At 41.6% G+C, this 13935-nt stretch overlaps 1 pseudogene; it reads left to right on the top strand.

Annotated features, from left to right (window-relative positions):
* The first annotated feature begins 12459 nt into the window (after nucleotides 1-12459).
* LOC122639345 lies at nucleotides 12460-13575 on the top strand (annotated as a pseudogene).
* The last annotated feature ends 360 nt before the right edge of the window (nucleotides 13576-13935 follow it).

Here is a 13935-nt window from a genome sequence, read left to right as displayed (position 1 = left end):
TAGGCTACCCAACTCGATGGAAAGCTGATGCACCGTTGACATTCATGTCAACCACGCCGGGTGACACCCGAGTTTGGTGAGTGGGTTCTGGGTGACTTTGTTGGGTTTGAATATATATATAGTTGGTAATCTTAAGCATGCTATTATATAATTATAAGTATTGTGCGCATTGCATTATTTATTTCAAATGTGAACTGTATTGAATGTAATAATATTCTCACCATTGTATCGGGCTACGGTGCCAGGTGTGCCGATACCGAAATTGGAATTTATTTAATTATGAAAACTGTCATATGCCATCTTGATCTGTATGTGTCATGGCGTGCTGGTACCTGGGTACTAGATGGAATGGGACGTTGATGCACCCGGAATACCTCTCAGGACGATAGGACTTGTATATAGTATATCTGTGGCTAGGATGCTTGCTCCCTTATGCTACGACCCTTGCCAACAGGGGTTTATGTGTTCGATAGTCTGAGCACCTGTAGTCTGTGGAGGTGGGAGAGGCAAGGACAGGGGTGGTGATGACTATCGGTGACTATCGGGGTCTGCCACTCGGTGATCGGATGGTTTCTACTGGCATAGGCTCCCGTGTGATAATTGAGGTTTCACTGAGGCGATAGGATAAGTGACCCTCAGTGTCTCCCGAGTTATCACAGTAGCATACACTTGACTTGTAGAATTTGTGTGCTAAGTGAAAAATGAATCTAACATTAGCATGCATCATTCTGCTTGAAACTGTTTGTGTGTATGCGTATGCATTCCCCTTTGCTCCCTCACTAGCTAGTGTAGCTAACCCCGTTGCGCAACCCCTTTTTAATTGATATGCAGATAATCTCTTGAGGAGCACCGTTGGATGCGAATCAAGTGGAGCCAGTGGTTGTGACTTAGATGTAGATGTACACCCCAGAATGGTGCCCTAATGGCGATTATTTATTATTTAATTTTTGTATTCATCCACAATTATGTATAAACTGTATGATTAATTTTAGGAGAGAATGAATGGTTACATTTATGGAAATTGTACTATATGTTATCATTAGAGAACCGATGCTCCACAATTTCACATGTTTGATTTAATTTCGCTTCCGTTAACTCTGTGATTGGAATGATTTATTCCATTTGGGTGCGTTCCCTGATGTTATCATGATTGATGACAGGGTGGACTGTGGCTCGGGATACTGTATCTATGATCCTGGTAGGTATTGAGATGATGTGTATTGTCCCAGTCACCTCCTATGTGGTAAATTATCATACATCGGGATGGGGGCGTGACAGAGTGCTATCAGAGCATTGATGCTCTGCACTGACCATAATCTGGCGTAACCTTTTGATTTACTCTCCACAAAGTAGTTCTAAATTAAAAATCTTAAGAACATAAATAAGTGTGTGCAGACATAGGAGAAGACTGACTGGAATGAAAACAAGAACCTAGATGATAATAGGCAACATGAAAATTAGTATTTGAAACATAGGTTGTTGAATATAATTGTGTAATTGTTTAGTTGAGTTTTAAATAGGTAATAGATGGGCAATTATATGGGACAATTCATAATAAACAATGAATCAAATAAAATCAATCCACAATTACCAACAAAAATCCAAATAAGAAGAAATAAGCAAATGTAAGCGTATATATATATATATATATATATATATATATATACGATTAATTACAAATTCTAAATTGTTCCAAATCTTCCTTGGAGGCAATTGTATCCTTCTCAATGTAACGTTCTTGATTTATCCATTCCAACTGAAAACATATGATTCTTCCTATCTAATCAAAGATATACAAATTCAACCATCACACTGTTCCAAATTCCTGTTGGGCATAACTGTGCCCTTTCCAACCCAAAACACAAGATTTCACCTGTTCCAACTCAAACACCTGATTCTATCTATCCAAGATTAGAATATACAAGTCCACCATAGTTAAAAGTTCCAAGAAGTTCCCTAACTGCTGATCGAAAGGAAAAAAAAAAAAAAAAAAAAAACAAGGAAATGAAAGAAAACTGAAGGAAATCAAAGTAAACTGATCAAAATAACTTCAGAACTGCTGGGGAAAAGAGCTGAGCTAATCATCGGCACCACCACGACCATGGAAGGTGTTGATGTCATCCATCCCTCTCTCTATACCCTCTAGGCGCCGAACCTGGTCGGAGAGTTGCTTCTTGACCTCATAGAAGCCATCCACCACCCTCAAGTTCAGCCGCTTGATGGCTGTCAGAATATCACTACCTCCCCCTGGTGCACTTGAAGTCCCTATTGTGAATGGCTCGGAGCCCATGAACTCAATATCATCATCATTGTCATCCTCATCATCTCTGGCCCCTCTACCCTCCTCGTACTTGACCTGCTCCCCAGCACTATCATAATCATAATACAGTCCCATCTTCTGCAAGGTATTAAATCCAATGGGCCCCTCAGTGCTTGATTCTTTGGGTTCATGGTCAAGGTCAACCCCAAAGTATAGAAAGATACGGTAAGCAGTCTACCATAGGGCAGGGTATTGTTACGGATAGGATTCAGTACCGCACAAGCCATGTACTGCATGACCACATGAGGCAGGCAAATTGGCTGGCCAGTGTACAAAGAGTGAGCTAGAACTGCAGACATCAGAGGAGGCTGAGTGTTGTGTGCCTTAGAAGGAGCCAGATTGGTCTTGACAATGATTATGAGAACCCGCTGCGAAGGAGGGAATCAGGAAAGATCCTTGTTCTCCTCGAACCTGTCATTTGAGAGAACCTTAAACAACTTCCGCTTCTCATTTGGATGCAGACACTTGTCTGGATGGCTGCCTGGAGGATAGTATACTCTCTCACCCTCTGAGGATACATCAAGGAGAATCCCCAACTCCGTTGCATTGAAGCCAATGACAACTCCCTTTACATAAGAAGTCAGCTTGAACTCATCATCATCCTCTTTGACTAACACCAGATTTGAGTAGAATTCCCTGACCAAGGTGGGGTAGTAGAGCTCTGGCTGGGTTAGCATGCCAGACCACCTCAACCTGTCAAATCAGGCACCTATCTTGTATGCCAGGAGCTCCTCTACTGTCACATCTCTCTCTACTAGAATTTTCCTGTTAAAAAGGTGCTCTCGGAAGATCCCCTTAGTCTTTTCCGAAGTGAACCAATTCACATTGTAGGCAGTGGGGATGGAAGGCACGATGTCAAGGTCCCTCTTTCTCTTGGGAGCCATGGCTAGTTACCTACACTCAAGGCACCATCCAAAGAAGGACAACAAATATGAGCCAAATTGGGATAATGAGTCATGATTGGCAAATAAATTTAGAGAAGTAAAATGCCTATATGATGTGGAAATTATTAGATAAAAAGAGTGATCAATGAGAAATTGAATATGGATACCTTTGGAAATATGCTTGAAGTGAAGGAAAAGAGACAAGATTAAAATACATACAAAAAAATCCATATGAGATCCCTAATGTGTGGATGTGAAAGATTGAGACCAATATGAATGATATTTGCTGTTGACTACTATTGTATATCTCAATCAATACCAAACAAATAAGTGATTGACCCCAACAAGAGACAAGATTTAGTTACTTAGGGGAAAAAGGGGATAAATACCAAGGATTGTGCAAGTAACCCCATAAATAAGAAATGCAATTGAGGGTACATCAAAGGAATGATTTATTTGAGAAAAAAGGGATAGATTCCAAGGATTTTATCAACCATCATATAAACAAGAGAATATGCTTGAAGATAAGACAATAAGATAATTTTCTATGAGATTCTATGGCATACAAAGAATTAAACATGAACATGAAGAATTTCCCCAAAGGTTTAAGGATTTTACCCAATTAAAACCTAGGAATAATCCAAGAAAAATTTAACTACACATGACAAATATGGCAAACAATCTCTAAAATGTTTGTGAAGACTTTTAAAATTATTAAAGATGCAATAGTCACACAAAGATATCCCTAACATAGTGCCATTGATCAATAGGGCTTGATTCAAACCCAAAACCCTGGCCTCAAATCGATTTGGCATGGTCTTGGTGTACATGGCCATGGAAACACAATCAAAATCAAGCATGATCACAAACTAGGATTATCCATGTCGAATCCAAGAAGAAAAGGAAAGATAAGATGAAGAGACATAAGCAACAACCTCACAAATGGAGAGAAGAAAGAATGGAAAAGAGAAATGGGAAGAGAATCATACCTTTGGAGTGTGAGGAGATGAACCTTAAGGCTTGGAATCACCAAAAAACTAACCAAAATGGGGCAGAGAGGCCTAAACAGAAATCCCTGTAGAGTTTTTCTTCCCTACGGTTGTGTCCCTCTCTTTGGAGCAAAAAGTGAGTTTTAAAACTCGCGGCTCTGTTTTATGAAAATTCTACGAATGGACGAACGAACGGATCCACTTATCGTGATTCCGCCCGTCAATCTGCCCCGCACAAATTTGTAAAATTTTACTTTTAAAGTTGAGCGGATCAATGAATGGATCCACTCTCATGAGTCCATCCGTAGATTCGTTCGATTGAAATCCTCTCGGCCATAGGAACTCCTGAGAATGGACGAACGAACGGATTCACATTCCACATCTGCCTGTTAGTCCGCTCTGCCTACCTTGCGGAGGAGCCACGAACGGACCCAGAGTATTGATACCGCTCGTGAGTCCGCCCGATTTCTGTTAGGATTTTTAGCCTAGATTTTTGAGACCTTTTGACCACACCTATATGTGTTGATTGTGTACCTTTGCCCTAGATTGGACACCCCTGTTGTGTGACCCATTTGTGGGGATCACCTAAGCCTAGTTTAATATCTTAAAGTTTAATAGGGTTAGGACCTGCACCCGACTGGGCCAACCAACAAAAGATGGCAGGCATTGGTACCCGCTGTGACTCGCCTCCTATGTGAAAGAAGGAGAGTTACCTTTGAGAACAAAAATCCTTAGACCCTGTGAATTTACGGAACCAAAGCCTATGGGTAGGAAGCCTAAACCTTGTGGGGTAGAAACCCTTAATAGGGCGTATAGAATCTAAACCTGCGGATAGATGAGAAGTGAGAGAACTAATAGGCCGATTTGGAATGGCTTAGTTTGAGTGGTCAACAGAAACCATGCAGAAGTGAAGGTCATTCACGACATCTCAAGTTAATGACGACTCTATTTGAACTTTACTTATTCATCCAAACCTTGTTTAGATTCACAGAGGGAGTCCTACACCGTGATTTGACTTCCAAAAAGACCTAGTATACCGTACCTAAGAACTTCTTGTTCTTGTGGATTGACCTAGGTGACAGATACATCCATAGGGATATGAATGTAATTACTAAATTATACCTATGTATATGTGTGGATTGAAAACAAAATTAGGCAAATATATCCTTAAACCCTAATGTGTTGCTAGACTAATTTCTCTAGCACTACGATAGTGACCTTACCTTGACCCTACTATGTTGTTTAGTTGAGTTCTGACCTCGGTCAAGCTAATCCTAGATTAATAGGTAATAAATTTGACAATGACCAGGTAGGTTAGTTAATGGAACCTGTTTAAAGGAATTGGCTTGGACCAAAATTAGTAGAAGGTTGTTTGGTTCTCGAAAGAGGACTAATTTAGACTTTCCCCTGTGGGATGATTGAGTAGTGGGTCTATCAGGTTGTGAAAGCTGAAAACTGAAGGATGTAACAAGACCTTCTCCAACGACATATATGAATGGAGTAATGGGTCACCAAATGCGTTCCCTCCGTACCGGGAGTGAACAATAGGAGATTTCATCAATATTTTAAATCATTCTAAAGTTGGGTTAGGTAATGAGATGACCTAAAGTGAGAGCATTCAAAATGTAAACCCTATGTTGGGGATTAGACAGGTTGAGTCCTGTAACCCAAGAATGACCAGAGTAGTGAAAGCCAGAGTGGTATCACTTGATCTGGAAGATCTAGGGAACTTTCTGTCCCTTATGGCTTAGTTTAGTGTGTAAGGCCTTGTGCTACCTCTGGAATGTTGTGACCACCGGCCCTTAACCCAATAGAACCTAGGGTTATTGCGAACCACACCTCTTGTGGTAATGTGACCCTATAGGGAAGAGAAATTGTAGAACCTTACCTATTGTGTTGTGTAGGTAGGGTTGTAGACGGATCGGATTCGGCTCAGATAGTGCTATATCTGCATCCGCATCCGATTAGCTATCGGATGGATTCAGATAGTGCTAAATGGATACGGATCGGATATTTTATCCGTTTACATGTAAATGTAGCTTTTTGGATAGCTATAGCCTATCCGTATCTGCATCCGTTTAGCTTTCGGACGGATTCGGATAGTACTAAACAGATATGGACACGGATACGAAAATGGATTTCGGTTATTTATTTACACCCCTATGTGTAGGCACTGCCTCATCTTGACCTAACCCTTAACTTAGTTCATGTACTGGGTAATTAGAGGTATTGTTGTTCAACAAGCCCTCACCCTTAAGATCCTAGTTGCCTCAAATTTTGGGGACAAAATTTTTAAAAAGGTTGGGGGGATGTTACACCCATACCCGAAATACCGCCTTATACCCCGGGGCAATTTAGACCTTATCAAAGGGTAATGTCATGGTGGCAATGGTCAACACTGATGACCTTGAACCTAGTATTTTATTAGAGGTATCCGCTCGAAGTCCTGGAAGTGTGGGTCAAAGCCCCATAACTTTCTTCGAAGTTTGGGCCCTGACAGCGGCACCGGAGTCACGAACGGACTCACTCGAACTGAATCCGCTTGTGCAGTTGCCTGCCCTTTTGGTTTAATTCTTTGTGGGACCCACACCCCCATGTCCCAGACACCCTAATTGGACCTTTGGACCATATGGACCCCTACCCTTACCATTAATTGGTTAAAAGGGCCATGAAAGTGGGCCCATAAAGCCTAACTTAAGTGAATAATGGGTTTTATACCCTAACCTAAACCAAACAAGCTTTAATGGACAAATAGGTCCTATGGACTTAGGATGCACCCCAAACATACCCTAATTAACTAAATGGACCTAATGGTTTAAGATATGGGCTAAACAAGACTTAAAGCCCAAATTAAAACCCATTTAGACCTAAAGACCACTAAGTGTTTTGGGGGTACCTAAGCCAAACATGACCTAAGGCCCTTTCCTACCCTTAAAGGATAAGAGAATCCTTTATTCCCTTATCTCTCTCCCTCTCAAGCAAACCGTGGAGGAGAAGAGACAAGAGAAGAAGGAGAAGGAGGAAGGAAGAAGAAGTAGAAGTAGGAGAGGAATAGAAGAGGAAGGGAAGAGGATGGGAGCTATGCCAAAATGGCTAGCTGCCCCACATCTCCTCCTCTTGCTGTCCGGACAAAGAGAGAAGAAGAAAGTGAAGGAGTGGAGATGGAGATGATGGTTGGAAGGAGAAGTGGTGGTTCTTCAAGGCTGGCTAGGGTTGGAATTGGAGCTCCTCCCACCAAGGTAAGACTTCAAACTTGGTACTCCTCCATTCTCATTTCCATTTTGTAGGTTTCCTTGAGCTTGAGCTAACCTAGGGTTCCATTTGGGACTCAAGGTGATGCTTGACCCTATTTGGGATTTCTAATGGTGCTGACCTAGCTCTAGAAATGGTTCCCATGAGCTGCCTTGCAGCCAATGCTGCTGAACCTTTGGTTCTAAGCTATGAAACCCAACCCTTGGACCAAATTAAGACCAACCCTTGTGTGATCTTGGATCCATGGGGTAAGCCTAGGTTCTAGTGACCCTAGAGAGACTTAGACACCCCTCCCATGTCTTTGAGAGCTGGGTGCACTCTAAGCTTCAAGCTGGAGAAGATGCTCTTTGAAATCTCAGAAAAAACTGTCGACGGATGCACGACCCTATCCACCAATCATGGTACCATCCATCAGTCCGCCCAGTGTAACCCCAGTGATTTGACCTGAACGAATGATGGAACGGACTCAAGTTTGTTGCATCCGCCCATGGGTTAGTTCGCTCTCGGGTACGTTTCAGGGATCGAACGGATGCAGGGGTGGATTAAGATGTTGCATCCGCCCGTGGGTCAGTTCACTCTCAGGAGTGTCTCAAAAGTCAAACGGATGCACGACCGGATCCAAGTAAGAAGTTCCATCCGTGGATCCGCTCCCTCTATTTTTACCTTTTGGCCTGAATGGAGTCAGGGACGGACTCACCTCTGTTGCAACCATTCGTGAGTCCGCTCATGTTGTCTTGGTTGAAACTTGATTTTAACCTTGGGGGCCTAGCATGGGACCCTTCTATACATGCTTTAATGATTGCTTTTGTATGTTTAGGTTATCCAACTCGATGGATAGCTGGTGCACTGGTGAGATTCATGTCAACCAAGCCGGGTGACACCCGAGTTTGGTGAGTGGGTTTTGGGTTACTTTGTTGGGTTTGAATATATATATATAGTTGGCAATCTTAAGCATGCTATTATATAATTATGAGCATTATGCGCATTGCATTATTTATTTTAAATGTGAACTGTATTGAATGTGATAATGTTCTCACCATTGTATCGGGCTACGGTCCGGAACCCCAATTTATTTAATTATGAAAACTGTTATATGCCATCCTGATGTGTATGTGCCGTGCCGTGCTAGTACCCGGGTATTAGATGGAATGGGACATTGATGCACCCGGAATACCTCTTGGGATGATAGGACTTGCATATAGTATATATGTGGCTAGGATGCTTGCTCCCTTACGCTACGACCCTTGCCAACAGGGGTTTATGTGTTGGATAGTCTGAACACCTGTGGTTTGTGGAGGTGGGAGAGGCCAGGACAAGGATAGTGATGACTATCGGGGTCTGCCATTGGGTGACCGGATGGTTTCTACCGGCGTAGGCTCCCCTGTGATAATTGAGTGACCCTTAGTATCTCCCAAGTTATCACAGTAGCATACACTTGACTTGTAGAATTTGTGTGTTAGGTGAAAAATGAATCTAACATTAGCATGCATCATTCTGGTTGAAACTGTTTGTGTGTATGCGTGTTCATTCCCCTTTGCTCTCTCACTAGCTAGTCTAGCTAACCCCGTTGCACAACCCCTTTTTAGTTGATATGCAGGTAACCTCTTGAGGAGCACCGTTGGATGCAAATCAAGTGGAGCCAGTGGCTGTGACTTGGATGTAGATGTACACTCAAGAATGGTGCCCTAGTGGCGATTATTTATTATTTAATTTTTGTATTCATCCACAATCATATATAAACTGTATGATTAATTTTAGGAGAGATTGAATGGTTACGTTTATGAAAATTGTACTGTGTGTTATCATTAAAGAATCGATGCTCTATAATTTCACATGTTAGATTTAATTTCGCTTTCGCTAACTATGTGATTGGAACAATTTATTCTATTTGGGTGCGTTCCTTGCTGTTATCACGATTGATGATAGGGTGGACTATGGCTCGGGATACTGTATCTGTGATCCTGATAGGTATTGGGATGATGTGTATTGTCCCAGTCACCCCCTATGTGGCAAATTATCTTACATCGGGATAGGGGCATGACATATTTAGTCCAAGGATGCAATTGATGACCATGAGATTGTCCCTTTCAATGATGATTCTCTGGATCCCCATCTGGACAGCTAGGCATAAGGCACACCGAATTGCCAAAGCCTCGGCTATACAGCATAAGAATTTTGAACATTCATTGCAAAGCCAAATAAGAAGTTTCCCATGTTATCTCTGCCAACGCCCCCTATTCTAGCTGGACCATGATTATCATGACTAGAACCATCAACGGATCCATATCTTCTACGCCGTGGGCTACCCGTCCTGTCGTGCTGCGTAGACACAAGGTGGCACGCATTGACTGCCTTACCCCTACCCAAGTGCCTTGCCTGAGCAGGGGTAAGGTAGTCATTGTGCGTAGCCATGTGTCTGCACAGCACAGGCAGGACATGGCAGCACACCGTAGAAGATCTGTGTCATTTATCTTAATTGTGTTTAGTGGTGGAGGGAACCAGGAAATGTGACTAATGTTTGGACAACGAGAAGGCACCTTCTTACCATTCAAAAATTTCTTGGCAAACTGAATAGCTTTATGAACAAAGTGATTCTTAGGTTGCAGGTCTCTTTCCCATATTTACCCACTTTAAAAGCCAACAACACGCATGTGGCAGATCAAATGATGCCTTTTTTTCTCCCAAAATTTCAAGATAAATTTGAGTCATCCATTTTTTAATTATTTAAGGATTAATCTAAGCTCTCTCTACCCACTCAATTTTTTGGTCTATCCCTTTACATCCTAACTTGTGTAACCCAGACCTGCTTCCCCAGATAGAATGAGCTGTTAATCTGTTATGTGCCTAATGGGTCGACCCACTCTAGTGTATGGATGCTAGATTGGGCTAGCCTAGTATGGGATAGGTTAAAGGGCTTGATTTAACGCGTTCAGTTAGCTCTAGAACTTTTGGCGTATCAATCAAGTACCTAACACTAAATGTTATGTGCTAACATGGGGACTAATTATCACCTCTAATTCGCGGGCAGCTTCAATTCCTCCAGTTCCTCTAATAAGGGGAGTGGACCCCACCTTGGGCAATGTTTTCAACAAGGGGTAGGGTGGTCATTTCTGCCCCCATGTGAGGAATTGGAGGAATTGGAGGGGGTAGCGAATTGGAAGGGATAACGATTCTAACATGGGTCCCACCTGGGGGCTAAATAAAGGATAGTGCTCAGGTGATGTTGGGTGATGTTTAGTTATATTCTTTATTAGATAAGAGTCCATCATGTGTAAGAGTCCATCGTGATTGTAGGTAGTGATCATGTTAGTTTTTAATATGTGATAGATATTGTGTTTGTGGGCCTAGTCTTTACGAGATTTGAGTGCCAATTAAGTAGACTTAGCTGGTTACAAATATCATGTAATGAGTTGTTTTAAAGAGGGAGACGAATATTAAACCCAAACCGTGTCTTTGCATGCGTAGGAGGAGAGACCCTTCCCTCGAAGTAGGTCAGAAGGCTAATCTTTCCTCTAAGAAGATTGAATTTTGTTGTGAACTAATCCAGGTTTGTAACATAATCAATGTCTCTTAGTTGCCTTAGTCTCATGATTATTTTCTTTTCCTCATTCCCTAAAACCTGTTGAATCTTCAAGAGTCTAAAGATCATTAGTTACTTATTATTATTAGTCGAATAACTATTTGGATTGGATGGATTATGTTTCGGATTATTCAAATTCAGATTTGAATGCCTCTAAACGGAAATTGATATGAATCAATTTTTGGATTTTTGAATATCCATTTACATCTCTAGTTTCACATGCGACTGCTGCCTGACAAAGTGAGGGAGCCACAAAGAATGATTATTTTCACTCCTTATTTTGTTAGTTATAGGCCTAAAACTCTTATTGCGAGAAGATTGCGTGCAATGAATAGGCATTATCACGTAAAAAGGTAACTAAGATGGAGGAGGATCCAAATTTTCTACGGCGCGCTGCCTGTAGCGGCCTGACCGGCGCACAAATAAGGTGTAGTGCAATAACCGCCTTACCCCCGCTCAGACAAGGCATTTGGGCAGGGGTAAGGCGGTCATTGCGCTACGCCCTATTTGTGCACTGTTCAGGCTGCTATGGGCAGTGTGCCGTAGAGGATCTGAATTGTATGGTGGGATGAGTTACGACTTACTACGGTTAGTAGGCACACCCAAACAAAAAATTGATGTATGGGAATATAAATCCTAGAGTAATAAATTTAGTGGGATTAAGCAATAATTATTTGGGAGAAAGAAAGCAGCCACCTGCCAGGTTGCATGCTCTCATTGGTCCCATGCTAATTTCAAACTTGGATAGTCCAAGTTCAGATTTCAATTCAACCATATAACTCCATGTAGTATCATGCATCCCTGGCATGTATTTAAATCGTACTGTGCTTTCATATTACATTGCACCAATTTTTTGAACCCTAATTTTATAATTTGATAAATTTTGTTTAGGCTGAATGATCTTGACATCTAAGTAGGGGACTTCGGGTTTTACCTGTTCACAAAAGTTAGACCCCATGGCACAATAGAAAGTATTGAGGGTAGATCTCATTCTAAGGCTCACAACCTTCGAATTGTCAAGGTAAAGAAAACCCTAATTCCAATGAGGAAGAAGACTTAACAAAGCAATTGGATTATATAAGGAGGACGGATACAAAGGAAAAGGAAACCTAAATAAAATAGGAAACAAATAAAAAAAAAATAAGAAACTAATATCTTGAAAATGCGGACAAAACTTTGGAGGCTACATAGACCCCTTAAACATGCAAATATTGCTCCAAAACTTCAGTGCAATAAATGAATTTATTGGACAACCTGTAGAACATCGGCTGCCTTTTCCAAAAAGGTATTATTGCTCCTGTAATTCCGTTCTAACGAAAAATTATGACCATCGAAAGTTGAACTGAAAAATTATTATCTTTGATCCGATTAGGTGGATTAGAGTTTCCTTTCAGAAGAAAGGAGAACTAGTCAACTAGGGTGTTGGCGATTTCAGTGATTAAGCTATCGATTTGGTGTTAACAGAAGGAAGATCTGCAGAATGGCAAAAGAATCTTCCAATGGAAATCACCATCCGAAGGCGCCTACTCCATTACCATTGTGGAACTCCAAATTTTTTCAGTCTAATATGAGGATTATGGTAACCGGAGGAGCTGGATTCATTGGGTCTCACCTTGTGGATAGATTGATGGAAAATGAGAAAAATGAGGTAATTGTAGTTGATAACTACTTCACTGGCTCAAAGGATAACCTCAAGAAATGGATTGGTTATCCTAGATTTGAGCTTATCCGGCATGATGTCACAAAACCATTATTAGTCGAAGTTGATCAGATCTACCAGCTTGCTTGCCCTTCTTCCCCAATTTCTTACAAGCACAATCCTGTAAAGACAATAAAAACAAATATGATTGGGACGTTGAACATGCTAGGACTTGCCAAACGTGTTGAAGCAAGAATTTTGGTTACATCAACATCTGAGGTATATGAAGGTCCTCTTGAGCACCCACAGACAGAGTCTTACTGGGGCAATGTTAACCCAATTGGAGTCAGGAGTTGCTATGATGAGGGGAAGCGTGTAGCTGAAACTTTGATGTTTGATTATCATCGACAACACGGGATAGAAATACCCATTGCTAGGATCTTTAATACGTATGGGCCCCGAATGAATATTGACGATGGGCGTGTTGTCAGCAATTTCATAGTTCAAGCACTTCGAGGTGAACCCTTGACAGTTCAAGCGCCAGGAACACAAACAAGGAGTTTCTGCTATGTTTCTGACCTGGTGGATGGCCTAATCTGACTCATGGAAGGAGCTGACACTGGGCCAATTAACTTAGGCAGCCCAGGTGAATTTACAATGATGGAACTTGCGGAGACAGTGAAGGAGCTAATTGATGGTGATGTTAAGATAACAGTTGTGGATAACACTCCAGATGATCCACGCCAGCGGAAGCCAGACATCACCAAGGCAAAAGAGTTGCTTGGCTGGGAACCCAAGATTACCCTGCGCAAGGGCCTGCCCCTCATGGAGGAGGATTTCCGTGCTAGGCTTGCAGTTCCCAAAAAATAGACCACTGCCGGAGTGGTGTTACGTTGCATGGAAGTTAAACAGAGTTAACTCGATGTCTGAGTTTGTCCGATCTTTTTGGCATTTTAGTGCCCCCAATTTGTTTCTATTTATTTGCTTCTCCCCCATTTATTTTATTATATAGCATAGAAATAAGCAACGGTGTGATTATTATGGATGCAAAATCCATCTCCCGTGTAAAAATAATCATGTACATGGCCTTGACGGAAACTTTGGCCTCTCATTCTTTTTCTTTCTTTCTTTTCTATGTGAGTTATTGGTTTTCTAATTTTTTGGGTACTAGATCAAGCCGTAAATTAAATTCAACATTTTTATTTCGATTACGTAGGCTCCGTTTGGTTGCAAGGGGAATTAAAGGGAAGGGAAGGGAAATTTTTCAAACC

The sequence above is a fragment of the Telopea speciosissima genome, chromosome 9 (assembly GCF_018873765.1).
Source record: "Telopea speciosissima isolate NSW1024214 ecotype Mountain lineage chromosome 9, Tspe_v1, whole genome shotgun sequence".
NCBI classification, from domain to species: Eukaryota; Viridiplantae; Streptophyta; class Magnoliopsida; order Proteales; family Proteaceae; genus Telopea; species Telopea speciosissima.
This window is presented reverse-complemented; position numbering and strand designations above follow the sequence as displayed.